The sequence below is a fragment of the Delphinapterus leucas genome, chromosome 16 (genome assembly GCF_059928025.1).
Source record: "Delphinapterus leucas isolate spDelLeu-1000000601 "Yukka" chromosome 16, BTC_Dleu_Yukka2, whole genome shotgun sequence".
Lineage (NCBI taxonomy): Eukaryota > Metazoa > Chordata > Mammalia > Artiodactyla > Monodontidae > Delphinapterus > Delphinapterus leucas.
In genome coordinates, this window is record NC_143144.1 from 29,661,105 (window position 1) to 29,680,516 (window position 19,412).

A 19,412-nucleotide genomic window follows, 5' to 3' on the forward strand; every position below is an offset into this window, starting at 1 on the left:
ACCTCCATACTGTTGGCCAAAGTGGCTACACCAGTTTACATTCCCACCAAACACGCATGAGGGGTCCCTTTTCTCTACTTCCTCGCCGAGCCTTATTTGTTGTCATTTTGATAATAGCCATTCTGACAGGTATGAGGTGATATCTCATTGTGGTTTCAATTTGAATTTCCCTGATGACGAGTGATGCTGAGCATCTCTTCATGGGCTGCTTGTCCATCTGTATGTCTTCTTTGGAAAAATGTCTACTCAGATATTTTGCCCATTTAAAAATCATATTATTTGTGTTTTTGCTATTGCATTGTATGACTTTTCTGTATTTTGAACATGAGCCCCTTATCAGATATGATTTGCAAGTACTTTATCTCATTCACTGCATTGCCCTTTCATTTTGTTGATTTCCTTTTCTGTGCTAAAGGTTTTTAGTTTGATATAGTCCCCCTTGTTTATTTTTGCTTTTGTTGCTTTTGACGTCACAATCAAAAAATCATCGACAAGGCCTGGAAAGGAGAATATAGAGCTAACGTTCTTCCTCCTTTCATAGACTCGTGGTGAGCATGGCCTTAGAAAGGGTCAGCAAAGCGTGTGTGTGTAAATACACCTGAGGGTCCTACCACCCATATTTTCTTCTAGGAGTTTTATGGTTTCAGGTCTTAGGTTCAAGTCTTTAATCCATTTTGAGTTAGTTTTTGTGTATGGTGTAAGATAGTGGTCCCATTTCATTCTTTTGCATGTGGCTATCCAGTTTTCCCAGTGCCATTTATTGGAGAGACTGTCCTTTCCGCATTGTACATTCTTGGTTGATTTGTAAATAAATTGACCATATATGTGTGGGTTTATTTCTGGGCTCTCTGTTTTGTTTCATTGATCTATGTATCTGTTTTTATTTCAGTACTGTACTGTTTAATTATATAACAGTTGCTTTGTGATATAGTTTGAGATCAGGGACTGTGATATCTCCAGCTTTGTTGTTCTTTCTCAGGATTGCTCTGGCTATTCAGGGTCTTCTGTGGTTCTATACAAATTTTAGTATTATTCTATCTTTTGTGAAAAATTTCATTGGAATTTTGATAGGATTGCATTGAATCTGTAGATTCCTTTGGGTAGTGTGGCTATTATAACAAAATTGATTCTGCTAATCTATGAACATTGAATATCTTCACTTATTTCTGTCTTCTTCAATTTCTTTCATTAATATCTTTTTCTTAAAAAAATTTTTGGCTGCGTTGGGTCTTCGTTGCTGTGTGCATGGGCTTTCTCTAGTTGCGGCGAGCAGGGGCTACTCTTCATTGCAGTGTGCGTGCTTATCATTTTGGTGCTTCTCTTGTTGTGGAGCATGGGCTGTAGGTGTGCGGGCTTCAGAAGTTGTGGCATACGGACTCAGTAGTTGTGGCTCATGGACTCTAGAGCACAGGCTCAGTAGTTGTGGCGCAAAGGCTTAGTTGCTCTGTGGCATGTGGGATCTTCCTGGACCAGGGATCGAACCAGTGTCTGCTGCATTGGCAGGCAGATTCTTAACCACTGTGCCACGGGGAAGTCCATCTTTCATTAATGTCTTAATAGTTTTTGGTATATAGGTGTTTCACCTCCTTTGTTAAATTTATTCCTAGAATACCTTATTATTTTTGATGCAGTTGTAAATGGGATTGTTTTCTTAATTTCATTTTCATAGTTTGTTATTAGTGTTTAGAAATGCCACACATTTCTGTACACTGATTTTTGTGTCCCGCAACTTAACTGCATTCATTTATTAATTGTAATAGTTTTTTGGTGGAGTATTTTGGGTTTTCTAGTATCAGGTCATCTGCAAATAGTGACAGTTTTACTGCTTCTTTGCTAGTTTGGGCGCCTTTTATTCCTTTTTCTTGCCTAACTGCTTTGGCTAGAACTTCTAATAACTAGGTTGAATAAAATTGGCAATAGTGGGCATCCTTGACTTGTTCCTGACCTTAGAGGAAAAGCTTTGATCTTTTCACCATTATGATGTTAGTTGTCGGTTTGTCATATATGGCTTTTAGTATGTTGAGGTACATTCCCTTTATATCCACCTTGTTGAGAGTTTTTATCATGAAGGGATGTTGAATTTTGTCAAATGCTTTTTTAAAAAAATAAATTTATTTATTTAATTTATTATTTTTGGCTGTGTTGTGTCTTCAGTGCCGCATGTGGGCTTTCTCTAGATGCGGCAAGCGGGGGCCACTCTTCATTGCGGTGTCCGGGCTTCTTATTGCGGTGGCTTTTCTTGTTGCTCAGAATGGGCTCTAGGTGCACAAGCTTCAGTAGTTGTGTCACACAGGCTTAGTTGCTCTGCGGCATGTGGGATCTTCCCGGACCAGGGCTCGAACCTGTGTCCCCTGCATTGGCAGGCAGATTCTTAACCACGGCCTCACCAGGGAAGCCCTTGTCAAATGCTTTTTCTGCATCTATTGAGATGATCAAATGGTTTTTATCCTTCATTTTGTTAATGTGACATATCGTTAATTTGCAGATGTTGAGTTATCCTTGCATCCCTGGAATAAGTCCTACATGATCATGGTATATAGTCTTTTTAATGTATTGTTGAATTCAGTTTACTAATATTTTATTGCAGATTTTTGCATCTGTGTTCATCAGGAATATTGGCTTGTAATTTTCTTGGGTGTCCTTGCCTGGTTTTGGTATGATTTTGGCATAATGCTGGCCTCATAAAATGAGTTGGGAACAGTTCCCTCCTTAAATTTTTTGGAAAAGTTTGAGAAGGATTGGTATTAATTTTTTGAATGTTTGGTAGAATTGATCAGTGAAGCCCTCTGGTCTTGGACTTTTGTTTGTTGGGACGTTTTTGATTACTGATTCAGTCTTCTTACTAGTAATCAGTCTGTTTGAATTTTCCATTTCACCATGGTTCAGTCTTGGTAGGTTGTACATTACTAGGAATTTACCCATTTCTTCTAGGCTGTTCAATTTGTTGGCATGTAATTGTTCAAAGTAGCCTCTTAGGGTTCTTTATATTTGTGTGATATCAGTTGTAATGTCTTCCCTTTAATTTCTAGTTTTGAGTTCTCGCTTTTTCTTGGTGAGTCTAAAGGCTTGTTAATTTTGTTGATCTTATCAAAGAAACAGTTCTTAGTTTCATTGAAATTCCATATTGTCATTTTAGTCCCTACTTTATTTATTTCTGCTCTTTACTTTTTCTTCCTTCTACTGACTTTAGGCTTTGTTTTATTCTTCTTTTTCTAGTTCTTTGAGGTGTAAAATGGGGTTGTTTATTTAGACTTTTCTTATTTCTTGAGGTATAGGCATTTATTACTATGAACTTTCGTCTTAGAACTCCTTTTGCTGCTTCCCACAAATTTTGATATGTTATATTTCCATTTTGTTTGTCTCAGTGTATTTTTTGATTTCTCTTTTGATTTCTTCTTTGACCTATTAGTTGTTCAGTAGCATGTTGTATAATGTCCACATATTTGTGAATTTTCCAGTTTTCTTTGTGTAATTAATTTCTAGTTTCATAGCTCTGTCGTCAGAAAAAATGCTTGATGTGATTTCAGTCCTCCTAACTTAATTAAGACTTGTTTTTTTGGCCTAATAGATGACCTATCCTGGAAAATGTTCCATGTGCACTTTAGAAGAATGTGTAGTCTGTTGTTTTTAGGTGGAATGTTCTGAATATATCTCTTAAGTTCATCTGATCTGACATGTTGTTTAAGGCCAATGTTTCTTTACTGATTTTCCTGTCTGGATGATCTATCCATTGATGTAAGTGGGGTATTAAAGTTCCTACTATTATTGTATTGCTGTCCATTTCTCACTCGAGGTCTGTTAATATTTGCTTTATACATTAAGGTGCTCCTGTGTCAGGTGCATAAATGCTGACAAATGTTACATCCTCTTGTTGGATTGAACCCTTTATCATTATGTACCCTTTATTGTTATGTAACACCCATCTTTATCTCTTATTACAGTATTTGTTTTAAAGTTTATTTTGTTTGATGGAAGTGTGGGTACTCCAGCTTTCTTTTGGTTTCCATTTGCATGGGATAGGTTTTTCCATGTTTCACTTTTAGTCTATGTGTCCTTTTATCTAAAGTGAGTCTCATGTAGGCAGCATATAGATGGTTCTTGTTTTTTTAGAACTATTCATCCTCTTTTGGTTGAAGCATTTAGTCCATTTACACTTAATAATAGGTATGTAGTTATTGGCATTTTGTTAATTGTTTTCTGGCTGTTTTTGTAGTTTCTTTCTTGCTCACTTCCTTTGTTGTTTGACTTTCTTTAGTAGTGTGCTTATATTCCTTTCTCTTCATCTTTTGTGTATTTATTATAGGTTGTTGCTTTGTTGTTATCATGAGGCTTATGTATTGTAACAACTTATGTCTATAACAGTCTATTTTAAGTTGATAACAACTTAAGTTTGATCCCATTCTAAAGCTCAACTTTTTACTCCCCCTTCCTACACTTTAGCTCTTAACCCCACAGTCTACATTTTTTATCTTGTCTATGCCTTACCTAATTATTGTAATTAGTTATTTTTGCTACTTTGGTCTCTTAAGCTTCATTTTAGATTTATAAGTAATTGATCTACTACCTTTACTCTGTATTTATCTTTCCAGTGAGATGTATTTTTTAATATGTTGTTACTGATTAACTCCCTTTCTTTTTAGCTTAATATATTTCTTTCTTTCTTTCTTTCTTTTTTTTTTTTTTTTACTATTATTTATTTAGGTTTTACATTTCTTGTTGTGCTGGGTCTTTGTCGCTGCACATGGGTTTTCTCAAGTTGCGACGAGTGGGGGCTACTCTTCGTTGTGGTGCGTGGGCTTCTTATTGCGGTGGCTTCTCTTATTGCAGAGCACAGGCTCTAGGCGTGTGGGCTGCAGTAGTTGTGGCTCGCGAGCTCTAGAGTGCAGACTCAGTAGTTGAGGTGCATGGGCTTAGTTGCTCCGCAGCATGTGAGATCTCCCCGGATCAGGGCTCATACCCATGTCCCCCGCGTTGGCAGGTGGATTCCCGACCACTGCACCACCAGGGAAGTCCCTCTTTTTAGCTTAAAGAAGTCCCTTTAACATTTCTTATGAGATCGCTTTAGTGGTGATGGTGTCCTTGAGCTTTGGCTTGTCTGGAAAACTCTTTATCTCTTCTTCAATTCTGAATGATAACTTTCCTGGGTAGGGTATTCTTGGTTGGAAGTTTTTTTTTTCTGTTGGCACTTTGAATATATCATGGCACTCCCTTCTGGCCTGCAGAGTTTCTGCTGAAAAATTTGCTAAGAGCTTTATGGGGGTTCCCTTGCATGTAACAAGTTGTTTTTCTCTTGCTGATTTTAATAATCTCTTTAACTTTTGACATTTTAATTTTAATGTGTCTTGGTGTGGGTCTCTTTGGGTTCATGTTTTTTGGAACTCTCTGGGCTTCCTGGATCTGGACGTCTGTTTCCTTCCCCAGGTCAGGGAAGTTTTCTTTTTTTTTTGTATTTTTAATTGAATTCGAGTTGATTTACAATGTTGTGCCAATCTCTTCTGTACAAAAAAGTGACTCAGTTTTACACATATGTACGTTCTTTTTTAAATATTCTTTTCCGTTATGGTTTATCCCAGGAGATTGGATATAGTTCCCTGTGCTATACAGTAGGACTTGGTGTTTATGCATTCTAAATGTAATAGTTTGCATCTACCAACCCCAAATGCCCAGTGCATCCCTCTCCCTCCCCCACTCCCCCTTGGCAACCACAAGTCTGTTCTCTATATCTGTGAGTCTGTTTCTTTTTTGTAGATAGGTTCATTTGTGACATATTTTAGATTCCACATATAAGTAGTATCATATATTTATCTTTGTCATATATTTGTCTTTGTATTTGTCATAGTATTTGTCTTTCTCTTTCTGACTTACTTCACTTAGTATGGTAATCCCTAGTTGCATCCATGTTGCTGCAAATGACATTATTTCATTCTTTTTTAAGGCTGAGCAGTATTCCATTGTATATATGTACCACTTCTTCTTTATCCATTCTTCTGTTGATGGACATTTAGGTTGTTTCCATGTCTTATTGTGGCTATTGTGAATAGTGCTGTATGAGCATAGGAGTGCATGTATCTTTTTAAATTATGGTTTTGTCCAGGTATATGCCCAGGGGTGGGATTGCTGGATCATATGGTAATTCTATGTTTAGTTTTCTGAGGAAACTCTGTACTGTTTTCCATAGTGGCTGCACCAACTTGCATTCCCACCAGTAGTGTAGGAGTGTTCCCTTTTCTCCACACCCTCTCCAGCATTTGTTATTTGTAGACTTTTTAATGATGGCCATTCTGAGCAGGCAGGGAAGATTTTTGCCATTATTTCTTCAAATAAGATTTTTGCTCTTTTTTCTCTTTTCCTTTTAAGACTACTATAATGCAGATGTTGTCCAGTTAGTCCATTGAGGTATCTTCATTTTTTTTCATTCTTTTTTTCTTTCTGCTTCCCTGATTGGATGAGTTCCACTGCCATGTCTTTGACTTGACTGGTCCTTTCTTTTGCTTCATATAGTCTGTTGTTGAACCCCTCTAGTGTATTTTTTTCAGTTCAGTTGTATGCTTCAGCTCTATGACTTTTGTCCTTTCTTATAGTTTCCATCTCTTTGTTGAAGTTCTCATGTGCTCATCCATTCTTCTCCCAAGTTTGGTGAGTCTGCTGGAACACTCTCTGGGAATGGAGACTGGTGGGCACCATCTTCATGCTCTCCATTTGCCATGCTCCAGAGCACAGTATCTCCTGGAAGCTTTTACACATGTCTGGTGCCCCAGTTTTTGTGGGTGCTATCCTGGAGATGCCTCTTGACTGCCTGACTCTGGAGATCAGGGTAGCGTACATTCCTGGTCCCTTGGGACTATAATTAATAATTGATGTCACCCAGAAAGGAGTGCATACCCCCGTCTGATGCCCCAATTTCTGTGGCTTCTGCCAGGGGACTCCTCTACGTTACTTGGCTCTGGTGGCCAGTGGGGCTTACACACACCTGGGTCCCACAGGACTGTAACCAACAGAGAAAGAGTTCTTAAACAGCTACCACCCCCAGGGCACGTCTAGAGGCAACAGACCAAGGAGCTCTGTCTTTCTGTGAATGAGACCTAATCATCATGGCTGTGCCCTAAGGGGCAGGCTTCTAATTGAACCTGCATCTAGTGGCTGACTGTAATCCTTTCCAGCGACCACAGAGGGTGAGCACTATCTTTGTGTTCTTCATCTGTCACGTTCCAGAGTACCAGTGTCTCTTGGAGTGGAGCTTTGCACACGTCTGGTATGCTGATTTTTACATCTGCTGCCCTGGTTTTTGTGGCTGCCACCCAAGGGATGCCCCTTGATCGTCTGGCTCTGGTGGCCAGGGCTGGGGCTTGCACTCCTGTGTCCTGTGGGGCTGTAGCAATTGGAGAGATGGTTCTTGGCAGGCTCCCATACCCAGGGCACTGAACAGACAGTGGACTGAGGCACACCCCCGTCTTTCTGTGAAGGAGGCCACTTTGTCCTGGTGCTTTGGACTCAGATGCAGGCTTCAGGTTTGGCACACATTTAATGGCCTGTAGAGCTGTTTTCAAGGAACTTAGGCTGTGGATGCCATCTTGGCCCTCTTCCTCGCTCCAGCTCACTAGTATCTCCCAGAAAGGAGCTTATACACTTGTCTGGAGCCCCAGTCTCTGTGACTGCCACCCAGGGAACACTGCCATTCTGCCTGGCTCTGGGGGCCAGCATGGCTTATGCTTGTGGTACCAGAGGACTGTATAAATTTGCATACTTTAAAAAACTGCCTGAGGGTCTTGCTTGAAGTCAGACTGAATGTAGGTGCTGAGATCTTCCCCTCAGGGGCACTGACAGGTCTTGGCACATCCTCACCTACTGAGAGTATTAAAAATATAATAGGATGCTTGGACAAGCACAGAGGTTTGAAAGAAAATAGAGCTGGGGCAGGGTTGAAAAACAAGGTTCACCTCTTACATGAGGCCTCTCTAAGACTTGAAGAGGTGGTTCTGCAATCTACTGTATAGAAACCAATGCAGGTGAACAAATTAAGAAACAGAAGAGTGTGTTGCAAATGAAAGAATAAGATCAAAGCTCAGAAAAACCTTAATGAAATAGAAGTAATTTATCTGATAAAGAGTTCAAAGTAATGAGCATGTGCTCAACTTTAATAAAGATACAGGAGAAATGGGACATGTATTCACTGCCCTCAAGGATCTTCCAGTCCAGCTGGGCTGACAGGCACTGGCCCTTATAAAAAAAAAAAAAAATTGGTCAGTGAACAGCACAAGGCAGTATTTAAATTTTTTTTGTAAAAAGGAAATGAATGTCACTTTTCATGACCTCTTGGAATTTCACTCACCCCATTGCTATCTTCATTATATTCTGTGATATCTCATTTTGTTTGACCTCTTGCTAGAAATACAACTTTTAAGCCAGATCCAGAAGACCCTGGAGAAATGTGACAAAGGCGTTCCTAATTGCCTCATTCCATAATGGCCCTGGAACCTCAGTTTCCTCTTCTTTTTTTTTTTTCTGTGCTGAATACTGGAATTGTCCTGGGCTTGCTGTCTTTGAGCTTTTGGGAGTCTGAGTCCTCAGATGTAATTTTTGAGCCTGGATGTTGACATATTGAGAGCAGAGGAAGAAATTGGGGAGGGCACTCTTTCTGCCGTTGAGAGAGGCTAGTTCATCAGAGTCAGGCTCTGTTGTCCAGGAGCTGTAGGTGGTCAGGTATACCAGGGAAAGGACTGACAGTGGCATGAATGAATGAGTCTGTATTCATTCATTTAAAAAAATTTCTCATGGAGGGTCTACATTAATAGTTCTCAGTATAGTCAGCAGACAACCTACAGATTCACTTTGTTAGAAATACAGTTTTTCAGACTCTACCCCAGACCCAGTGGCTCTAAGTTCCTGGACTGAGAATCAGAGGTCTGTATTTTTAATGAGCTCTGTGCTTGATTCTGATGTGTACTCAAGTTGGAAAATTACTGGCTGGTTTTGTATAAAGCCTGGTTCTAAGCCCTGCAGGATTTAAAGCAGAGATGTACTTGCCCTCACGAGGCTCACACTGATGAGAGAGACCAACCTTAGCTAACTTTAAGACAGAACACACACTGTGTTTGTTGAGGGTGCCTTATTGATTAGAGGAAGACTCTATTTTATAGCAAGTAGAAAAGAAATGCATTTGGGTGGTTAATTTCAAAAAGCATATCCTAGTCAGTGAGATTTTAGGGGAAGAGAAGCCACCTGCAGACTATAGAATATTCTGCATCCTTTCAATTGTGAGGAGGGAAGGGTAACAAAGAACAGAGTGGGGGTTTGACTACATAAAAGTGAGTTTCAGGAAAGGTTGAGATGTTCATGGACCACTCATTTACCCTTCAGATGGGCTGCTTGTCCCTTTAATGAGGAAAACTCACAAAGAAAATTGACAGTAATTAGAAAAGGAGCAACCCATGTTTCATCTGGATCTACCTCAGGGAAAGGCCAGCAACAGAGTCCGGAAGGGTTTTGTGCAGCAGACAAAACACTGATATCATGGGTGGAAAATTCTGAGTTATTTACAGATGCGTTCCCCTGGGTTGGAGTAGGAGACTTCTGGGTACGCTCAAACTTACTGTTTCTCCCACTGACTGGGTGAAAGTTAGTATAAATAATAAATGAGGTCTTTACACATCGATGTTTTCTTGGCTGTTCTATGTGAAGGCATCACTTTCTGGAAAATCTTGGACTAGGGAACTTTGGAAACTTATTCTCTGCTGTCTCATGTGAGCTGGGTTGGGATCAGGACGCTTGCAGTGGTCAGGTGCTGAGCAAGCTCTCCTGCCCCAGCTCTCCCTAGGAGACTTGGGTCCACTCAGAGGCTAAGTGCAGAAAAAGAGTCAACAGTTTTCCATGGGCACAGAAAAGTAACAATTACTTGCAACCGGAAGGGTTAGCTCCTTGTAGAAGGTGATAGATGGAGTGGACTGAAAGGTTCATCATGGAATAAAAAGACAAATGTTATAATGTACATGCCATATGTGCAACATAGTGTTAGGACTTGTTAGACTGCAGGTGACAGGAAACCCAACCCAGTTGGCTTCAGCAATAAAGGAAGCTTATTGGCTAGGTGTCTGGGTAGGTTTCAGGGCAGGTTGATCCAGCGGCTCAGAGGATGTCCTCAAGAACTCATTTCAAGTCTGTCTCCTCTTGGCTATTCCTGGCGTCAACACACTGATCTTTTAGACACCATCACAGACCTGCTACACTTGTGGCTTAATTTAGGTCATTCACAGAGAACATGGTGTGTGAACGCAAATATTTGAAGTGATTCTGGTGCTCAGTTGTGAGCTGCTTGTAATATGCACCTCCGACTGTTTTGTTCAGTTCAGCAAATAACTTTGTCCACCTACTGGTACTAAGAGCTGTGCAGGGTGGTTAAGTGCACATCACATTTGGTGGACACTACCCTCTGAGACTGCCTATCTTGTGGGGTAGTGAAAACAGAAGTTAAGAAAAACTAGTGAAAAAGTTGTACCACTGCACTGGGTGGCCTTTATGACTGTTTCCAGCCATCCTGACTCTGGAAGCTTTTATTTGCTTTCTCTGCAATGCTGTGGGTGTGTATTTGGCCGGGAGTTTCTGAGTTCGTGAGTCAACTTCAGAAGTAAGAATGGAAGACAACGGTAGTTTCTGATCTTTAGCTTTTAAGTCAAGGACTGCTTTCCAGAGTGTGCGTTAGTCCTTGGCGGGCAAGCCAGCTTTGAGCATCGTGTCTGGCCACATACGTAGCCCCAGAATAGCATCTGCGTTACGTTGTCTCTTGTCTTTTTCCCCCAACCCGTGATTGCTGATGGACAGAAAATGCTCATAAAACCTTGATTCAAACCACAGAATGGCTGAATAATTCAAGCTTGACTTTTTTGAAGAATTTTGAATCCCAAAATAGGACTCTTAAGGAAATGGACATGATGTTTTCTTTTTTCCTCCCCTTTTAAGCTTAATTAGGTGTACACTTCAGTAATGGGGGGGGGGTCAGATTTAGGGGACTTTTTTTTTTTTTAGTAAGATCTTAAACTGTACATCAGGATTTCTTTCTATCTACAACTTGCATTAAAAACACACAAACTCCAAGCCCAAAATAAATGAAAACCGTTACTTGGTGATATCTCTGTCCACCATGAAGGGACTTGGTTATGTTTACAGGAGACAAATGTTTTGTGACTGTGTCTTAGAATCCTTCAGTATTTTTGATGTCTGTTCTTGTTATCTTCCAAGTTAGAAATGGATTGTCATGAATTTGTTGTTGCTTTCTTTGGCCCATTCTTTGATGCCTTTTCCTTTTCAGGATTGTAGCACGACTGGAACATTCTCACAAAGATTTCACCCGAGTTTTTCTTCTCAGCATTGACACCCATCAACAACCTGAAATACTCAGCCTTCTCTGTTCTGATTTCTGCCCTAGAATGACAGTTTAGATCCCTCTCTTTCCTTTCTTTTCTCTTGTTCTTTTTCGCTCTAGTCCCCTTTTCACAAGGTGTAATGTCAGTAGTAGCTTAGAGATTTGTTATTCAAGTCATAGATCTCTCTGTGAAAGGTTTAAAACTCAAATTCAGATACTTTGTTCCTCTTTGATTTTCCCATCTTACTTTCTTTTCCGCTTCTGGTGTATTTTGGGGGAGAAGATGGGCTCTCTAATGCAATGACCAGACAAAAGAACCCTAAGGTCATTTTGGAGGAACTTGATCCTCAAAGAGAACTTAATCGCTCAAGAGTTTTCAGAACGAAACCCTAGAAAAAATGAGGTGTGGTTTTAAAAAAAATCAAGTAGGAAGACGGTAAAACATTTTGGATGAAGTTGAAGTAGACTCATATTTACACATTGGAACTGACACATTGGAACTGCCACCTCCCTTTGGAGGGACAAACATTGCTGGTGCTTCTGTGGTGAGGCAGTGTGGTAGAGTAGAAAGTGCGCCAGATGAGGGCTGTTCTGGTTCATCTGTTACTAATCTGACTCTAGGACTTTGAACAACACCTTGAATTACTCTAGGCATCATGTAAAACGGGAGGTTGGTTGGATGATGATTTGCATTGTGTGATGCAAGGTAAACCTACCTCTTTACTGTCTGACTAGATTGCTTGTCAGTTGGCTTTCGCTATGTAGTGCTCTCTTTGTCCCTCAGCCTCACTTGGCTTTGCTCATGTCAGTCTTACCATCTGAGATGCCTACCCTGCTTGCTCAACATTGCCTTCTTTTAGCCTACCCAAATCTTAACCATCCTTACAGGGCCAGTTCTAATGACTTCACGCCTTTCCTAGCTACTCAGGTCCTTAATGAGCTGTTTCTCCTCTGAATTTTCATTGTACTTGTCCATCCCATATTGCTCAATAGAACTGTTTACTGGACCACTTGCTGTCCATTTGTTGCAGTGTTTTTGATCCGGAAGGGATTGTGTGTTCAAGCCTGGGGACATTGGGACAGAAATGGCGTCCTCATCATGTCCCGCACTGCACCCGGTGTAAGCTGGGCAAATAATAGGTGTCCCGCGGATTGTTGATTAAAGCCTAGAATTTGTAACGATTGTGAAAGCTCTGGTATTTCAGCCACTCATGTACGTTAGGTTCAAGTCGAGAGCAAAGGCCAAGAACGGAATTTTAAGCCCAAACTATCCAAGAGGTTACTTACCACCATCACACTCAGTGCCTAGGAGTGTTCTCTTTCCTCCGTGTTCCTTTTTTTTTTTTTTAAAGATGTGGTTACAATGAGGCCTCCAGCTTTGTCAGCCTGTTAACAGATAATGATGAGGCTGCTGTGTCCAAGAGGGGCCAGGACCCTGCAACTCAGTCTTTATCTCCCTTCTTAGAAGACCCTTGAGGGTTTTTGCTGCCCCCACTGGGACTGCAGTACACGCTGGGAACACCGCCAGTCTGGCTGCGCTCTCTCACTTTATAGGTGTAGAAACTAAGGTTCGGAGACTCAGAGAGGGGCAGTGGTTTGGCCGAGACCAAACCTCACAGTGCCACTGGAAGCCACCTCTGGCTACCCTGCTCCCCACTACACCATGCTTCTCGAGTAGTGGATGCTCAGACACACTTGGTGAGTGAATGAAAGGAATAATTATGAAAGGTTCCATGATGTTCTAATGGACCTTGTAGTTGTGAATCAAAAAATGTAAGCAGTGCTGTTGTTTCTTGTGTAACCCCAACCCTTCACTGTTCAAATCATCTGGGTAGGATGAAGAATGGCCAGAAGGGTCACTGGGTGCAGAGTTCAAATGTGTCTGATGGGCATTGAGTGGTTTTTCTTGGTATTGACCTGCAATTTCTAACTTTGTCTTCTAGGCCCTCGCCAGTGTGGGTCACATGAAAGGGTCCTTAGGTTTTCAACAAGCCAGTATTAGGAAGAGGTTGCTGGGGACACTTACTGTTTTGTTACCTAAGCTGGGATTTGATCTTCAGACCCTCAAGGTGAAAGGCTAATACCTTAATTTGTGTGTTTTATAAACATCCCCAGGACATGACCTTCTTCTAGCCTCATGTGATACATTCTGCAGGACTTAAAGCTAAAATTTCTGCCTTGGAATAGATTGAGGTGGCCTGCTCCAGTTTAGAACCTGCAGGGTTGATTAGTTGTCGGCAAGTGTGGCTTGCATACCATTGAATAAAAGCATTTGGTGTGTGGGGGGTGTGGATTTCCTAGCAAAATAGAGTTTTTACTTAACTCAATTTTGTTTTTTTTTGTTTTTTGTAGTGAGGTGGATGGACCTAGAGTCTGTCATAGGTGGATGGACCTAGAGTCTGTCATACAGAGTGAAGTAAGTCAGAAAGAGAAAAAAAAAAAAAAAAGAAAAACAAATACCATATGCTAACACATATATATGGAATCTAAAAAAAAAAAAGGTCCTGATGAACCTTAGTGGCAGGGCAGGAGTAAAGACGCAGACATTGAGAACACGGTGGGGAGGGGGAAGATGGGGCAAAGTGGAGAGCAGCGTGAACATATGTACACTACCGAATGTAAAATCGATAGCTAGTGGGAAGCAGCCGCATAGCACAGGGAGATCAGCTCAGTGCTTTGTGTCCACCTAGAGGGGTGGGATAGGGAGGGTGGGAGGGAGGCTCAAGAGGGAGGGGTTATGGGGATGTATGTATGCATATGGCTGATTCACTTTGTTGTGTGACAGGCTAGCACAGTATCGTGAAGCAGTTATACTCCAATAAAGATATATTAAAAAAATATATATATATCTTATGATTAAAAAAAAAACCCTCTGTCTAATAGGACACAAAGGTCCAACAAACTAAGGTATTTCCCCTTGTAGCTTTTCCCTTCCTAAAAACTTTAAGGGTCATCTTTATTTTTCTGGTGTCAGTCAAATTATTTTTCAGCAGAGCATGAAAAGTGGAGATGGAGACACTGCACGGCTGTGTGTTAGAACCACACGGAAACTTTTTTGTTTTATGTAAATAGAGATTGATGGAACATTTTACACAGAGTACAGGCTTTTGACAAAAAGTATTGATGGTTGCTTTCAGTAAGTGTTACTTGAGATGACAGAACATTGCACTTTAAGATGAATTACACGAGAAACTCCCTCTTTGGGAATGTCATACATTTTATTTCGTCTGTTGTTTTATGAGAATGACTGAAATCATGAATACCTTAGCCTGAACTGTTTCCTTTGCACGTTATAAGTCCCGGTTTGGTGCACTCCTATTTTAAATATAAAGTTATAGGGAAAATATTTATACTGGCAAATAACATTGATAAAAATGCTTAAATGTTCAGAAGCAGAACATAACTTCTCACATGGTTTCCCGTTGTGTGGTGGTGATTTGTGGGAAGCCTGGGAACCTGGTTAGAGTTAAATGTATATTTTTCAGAAAGATCTCAGAGATTTCTAATAAATGGCTTTTCTGAGGGGGGTGTTTGGCGATTTCCCTCCTCTGGCTGTATTTGGATTTCAAAAATGCTCCTTTTGCATCCATTCTGTACAGGCGTACCTCGGATATAACGTGGGTTTGCTTCCAGACTACTGTAGTAAAGCGAGTCACAGGAATTTTCTGGTTTCCCAGTGCATCTAAAAGTTATGTTAACACTATATTGTAGTCTATTAAATGTGCAATAGCATATGTCTTAAAAAATGTACATACCTTAATTAAAAATACTTTATTGTTAAAAATTGCTAACCATCATGTGAGCCCTCAGTAAGCTGTTGTAACATCAAACATCACTGATCACAGAGCACCATAACAAGTGTAGTAATAATGAAAAAGTTTGGAGTAGTGTGAGAATTACCAACATGTGACAGATAGAGAAAGCGAGCAAGTGGCGTTAGAAAAATGGATGGACTTGCTCAATGCAGGGTTGCCACAAACCTTCAACTTGTTAAAAAAAAAAAATGCAGTGTCTGAAGTGCAATGATGTGAAGCACAATAAAACGAGGTATGCCTGAATTATTATTTGTTCTTTATGCAGAGGGTCTGGAAGTCAGGGTCTGTGGTGACTTTGGTTTGGGGCCTTAATTTTCTTTACAGTGTGAATTCAGGAATATTAGCTTAATGGCATCGGGAGTTAATGAGGATTAATGGATTCACTACATATTTACTGTACTGTTTATACCAGGAACTTGGGATATAGTGCTTACAACCTAGTAAGCAGGGAAGAGAAATAGATGATAAAATTTCAGGTCACGATGCATGCTGTGAAGAAAATAAAGCAGAGTGTGAGGGGTTTGAGTGTCTCAGAGAAGCAGGCTTAGCTGTTGTTTTAGGTAGAGTTGTTAGGAATCGTTGCTCTGAGAAGTGACATTTAAGCAAAGAACTGAATGATGAGATAGCTTGAGCTGTGTCAAGGTTTGGGAACCTGGGAAAGGGAACAGCAAGTTCAGAGGCCCTCGAGCTAGAACAAGCTTGACATGTTTGAGGAGCAGCAAGAAGGCCAGCGCATCTCAGAGAAGGCAGTGGTGGGAGTGCTCCACGTTTGGGGGTTGACGCGGTAGGCTTACAGGGAGGCCAGGTGCGAGACAAAAGGGGTTCTGCGTGTTCGTTTCTGTGTGCAGCTGTACGCTTCTTCTTCTGTGACCATACTGTCTCCAACTACTTGGAGCCTGGCCAAACAAGCTTGCCTTTTTTTTTTTTTTTTTTTTTGCGGTACGCGGGCCTCTCACCGCTGTGGCCTCTTCCGTCGCGGAGCACAGGCTCCGGACGCGCAGGCTCAGTGGCCATGGCTCACGGGCACAGCCGCTCCGCGGCATGTGGGATCTTCCCGGACCGGGGCACAAACCGGTGTCCCCTGCATCGGCAGGCGGACTCCCAACCACTGTGCCACCAGGGAAGCCCAAGCTTGCCTATTTTTACCTTGCTTATTTCCGTACAGATGTCTCAGTTCCCCATTGGCACTCTTGTTCCACCATTCACTGGTTGTCGGTATAGATAAAGTCTCAGTCAGCAGGGGAATTTTAAACGTTCACTCCCTGGAATGAATCACTCAGTTAAATCTGCTCTCACATACTTTGAATATTACTTTCTACAATGCTTACCCCGCACTGTTACAATTACTTGTGTGTGTGACTGTCTTTCCAGCTGTAAGCAACTCTTCCTCATGTTTGGGCCCCTAGGGCTCAGCATAGTGCCTGGCACCCAGTAAATACTCTGTATTTGTTGGCTAAACAAGTGAGACAGTTCCTTACACAAGACCTGATTGCCCAATATGAGTACCAGAAATTAGGGTGAATGCAGTAACTAAGCACCTTACTTTTCAGAAGGAACGTAAAACCAACTTAGGGAAACAAGACTTTAAAAAAAAAGGGGAAAAAAAACAGTTTTAGAGCTGTTTTGAGGCACTTATTAAGAAGAGTTTAAACAGTTGTTGGTTTAAAAAGTTGCAGGAATGAGTGCTCTTGGGGGGATCGAATGGCCTCTGAGACCACAGCATTTGACCTCTGGTGGGATAGAAATCCCAGAGGGCAGATGGGTTGTTATACTGGGTCTTTCCTGCGTTTGAGCCTCTGTCCCAGGGCCTTACGAGATACCTGGTCCTCCATAAATTTGAAGCCGATTTGGAACTAGCTAGCTGTTTTTCTCCCTGCTGAATTAATGTGAAGCTGAAGCTCAAATATGAAATATATTAAAAGCAAACTAAAAACAGGTCAATGTTTTTCCTCTAATGCTATGCGAATATTTGTTTTAAAATCATCTTTTAGTAGTCCACAAATCTTCCCTACAAAGTTTTTTCTTGGGGGAGGCTGGGGGTTGGGGGGGCACAGACTGTTTTTCCCAGTGTAAAAAGGCCATTTCTTAAGTCCTGATTTATTCAGAAATTTACATGGAAAAAATGGCCCCAGATCCCACACAAGTGAAACTTTATTTTTTAATCTGGGGCACAGTAGGGAGTCCTGAGAAATGCATTTTCCTCCAGGATTGAAGGAGGAATACATAGTGTTTGTTTAAAGCATCAGGTATTGAGAAATGTAATGGCAGGGTGAAAAGTTTGACCTCAGCTGCCAGATCCGATCTGCTAGGGGGTAATTGAGTTGCCATGTTTTTTTCCTCTTCAGTTTAAATCAAGTTTTGCTATAGCCCATTTAAGTGTCAAATTGGTAGCAAAACTTGACAACTTCAGGGTGCAGACTTGCTTTTGATCAGAATTTACATGCAAATCATTTTTGCCTTGAACTGTCAACTCCTGTTTCTGATACTCTTAAGGGGGACATGTCCCTCCCCACCCCTTCTCAAACCGAGGGGGATGGTTGGCTAATGTTATTAATCAGTGTGTGGAAGAAAAATTATCTTGATAAATATGGTGGTTAAACTATATTTTCCCTTTTGTGTGTCAGCTGTTGCAGCTGGGCATTTAATCTCCTTTTACCTAAAAGGAAATCAAACAATTATCCAGCGCTTGATGTCAAAAAGAAACTACTGAATGAGGGGTGGAGGGTCACCAGTGTATTGGGGAATGGACTTAAGCCACCAAAACCTGACAAAGGGTGCTGACAGTCTGCATTTTCTTGGGCATTAAACAAAGTCTTTGGTAACTTTAAAGAATCTTTCCTTGCATGACTAAACTCATTGAGAGGGTTAGAGAGAAAGCTGCCTCAGAAGTCTTAAGCCTGAAACTTTTTTTTTTCAGTTTTGCCCTAAACCCTCGGGATGCTTAAAAGCACGTGAGCGTGTATAGCTTCGTCATCCAGTGAGACAAAGGAGTGTTTGCACTCTCACAGAGTTAATAATGACAGTAGTGAGCCTTTCTTGTTTCCAGCCACCCTGTCTTAGCGTTCCCAGTCATCCACCTTCCTGAAGAATTTAATTGTGATTTACACTCTGTCTGTAAATTCTTAGAGACAGCCCCACTCTGGAAAGCAAGAAGATAGGAGGCCCCAATGGGAAAAAAGTGGAGAAAAAGAAGTTTCTAGAACTCACTGTAGATTAATAGAGCTGAGTATGAATATTTATAATTATCTATTACGGGGCCAAAACTTTTAGTGAAATAATGTGTGAAATTTTGTTTCCAGCCAGCCTGAAATTCCTTCCCATCACTATACCCCCAGTGGGGTGAGAACATCAAACATGTCATCTTGCCAAGATGACAACCAGCATCGTGTCAGATGGGAGACACATGCAAGCCTGACTTGTGAAGTCAAAGAAATTTCAAGATTGGATTCGCCTGATCCGACGTGGCCCCATTGCAGGCCCTTCGGAAATCTCCTAGGCCGGGCCCCTTCCCCGCCCCTGTCCGGAGCTGCCTGCCTGTGTGCTGTGAAATTTTAATTGAATTGTTAATGACACCGAGGAGTGACATAACACATGAGGAACTTCCAAGAATCAGTCAGGAGGAGCCCTTTTTCTTACTGTTACAAAACAGAAGACCCTGGGAAATTGACAAGTCCAGGCGGTGAGGCCAGGGTAGTAATTGATAGCAGGCTGCCAATGCCAAGGTCCTTCCCTGGTAATTGCAAGCAGAGGCTGCCTCTGTGGTCTCGCCAGTGGTGTTGGCCGTGCCAGAGCGACCTGGCTTTGACGGATTGCTTTCCCGCGGTAATGACTTAGGCATGTTCCCTCTCTCGCAGGAGGCCATGTGTCCCTCCCGCTGGAGAAAATGAGCTGAACGTTTTGCTTCTTCTTTAACAGGGCACTGTTAAAATAACTCTATTCTATTCTATAAGCCCTGTAGTGCCAGGGGCTAAATTTATATGGTTGTAAACAAGAGATATTACTTTGGAATACCACAATACTGTGTTTTGCTATTTCTTTAGGATTTCAAATGGTGTTTTCAAAATAATGGATTTTACTTGAAGAAAATAAAATTGGGGAGGGGAGGAGAGAGGAAGGATCCCATTTCTGAACAAAACCCTCATCCTGTTTTTAAATTCCTCTGTGTGCCTTCCCTAATTCGCTAGCCCAGTAGTTATTTGTATTTGTGTTTGCCTTGCTGGCTGGATTTGACTCTCCGTGGG

The 19,412-nt window shown here is 41.3% G+C and overlaps 1 protein-coding gene across 5 annotated transcripts in view; it reads left to right on the forward strand.

The window, feature by feature from the left end:
* The window catches only part of LRMDA (leucine rich melanocyte differentiation associated), a 1,113,439-nt gene that overhangs the window by 95,237 nt on the left and 998,790 nt on the right, over nt 1-19,412 (forward strand). The window lies entirely within an intron of this gene.